Source organism: Nematolebias whitei, chromosome 10 (assembly GCF_014905685.2).
Source record: "Nematolebias whitei isolate Nwh7 chromosome 10, NemWhi1, whole genome shotgun sequence".
NCBI classification, from domain to species: Eukaryota; Metazoa; Chordata; class Actinopteri; order Cyprinodontiformes; family Rivulidae; genus Nematolebias; species Nematolebias whitei.
The window spans coordinates 1,069,354-1,070,836 of NC_056507.1; positions in this window are offsets into that span (position 1 = coordinate 1,069,354).

The following is a 1,483-nucleotide window of genomic DNA, read 5'->3' on the forward strand; positions in this document are numbered from 1 at the left end:
GAAGCTGCTCCATGTTTTCTTCAGTGAACTTCAGATAAAGACACTTTGTCCTGCTGAGCTCAGGAGTCCTTCAGCTGCGAGCAATGTTGCTTCAAGACGCTCATTTAGTCGGAGTTCCACAAATGTTCTGCTTAGGGGGAGTGGGGGGGCAACAGAGGGCCAAATCAAGATATTTAAAGCAATCGAAGGGCCTTCCGTCCGTCCATCCGTCCGTCCATCCATCCATCCATCCATCCATCCATCCATCCATCCGTCCGTCCGTCCGTCCGTCCGTCCGTCCGTCCGTCCGTCCGTCCGTCCGTCCGTCCATCCATCCATCCATCCATCCATCCATCCATCCGTCCGTCCGTCCTTCCATCCATCCATCCATCCATCCATCCATCCATCCATCCTGGAAGCACAAGGTCCAGGAGGGAAACCCATACGGAGGGCTCTTTATCTGCTCCAGGGGGGTCCTCATGGGAGGTGCTCAGTAAACTTCCATGGGGAGGCGTCAGACTCCTGAAGCACCTCAGCCGGCTCCTTTCACTGAAAGAGGTCCATGAAGGTCTCCTCTGAGCCCCCTCCCTCTCAGGCTGAGCTTGGCCTACAGAGGCAGATCATTTCAGCTCCTTGGACTTGATGAGAAATGAGTTTTGTTGATGGAAACCTTCTCACTGTCCCAAACGTTGCATCCACAGTGGAGTCCTGACCTGGGCTTGAGAAACCAGAGATCTGTTTTAGTTTATGACCTTATGGAAGACACCATCAACATTTAGGTTATTCTTTGTATATTCCCCGAGAAAGCCGGGCTTTTCCCTGAAGGACAACATTAGTGTTTGAGTAAGTGATTATGAAGCTAAATATTTTACCAACTCACCACGGCTTACCGCCGTCAGTATTTGCTTGTTTGCAGAGTGTCCTGCAGTGAGACTTTTTAAATAAGGAAGTAGACAGATGTTTGCGTTCTGTCACCTGCTTAGACGTTTTTTTTAAATGACATGCAAACATGAGACTTTATCTCTGCCTCTCATTCCTCACACTGTGAAAGCTCAGAGATAACTGCTTCTACACAGCAAACACACTTTACATTAAAGTTTCCACATGCTCTGGAACTTTCTTTGATGTCAGAACCTCACCCACACACCAGCAGGTACCACGACATAAAATATCAAAGACATTTACAAAAAGGCATTCTATTTGTCCCCCACCCTGCAGCAACGACGGGGAATTGGAAACACCCTCGGTCTGTCTTTCAGTCTGTCTGTGTTGTGAGAAAGATGCACTGAAAAACAAGTGACTCACATTTAATGTGTGGCTACGTCTATGCATAAAAAAGATTCCTTTCCAAACATGGGTTGCATGTCAATATCCAAGATGGCTGCTACCATATATCTATATCTATATCTATCTATCTATCTATCTATCTATCTATCTATCTATCTATCTATCTATCTATCTATCTATCTATCTATCTATCTATCTATCTATCTATCTATCTAAC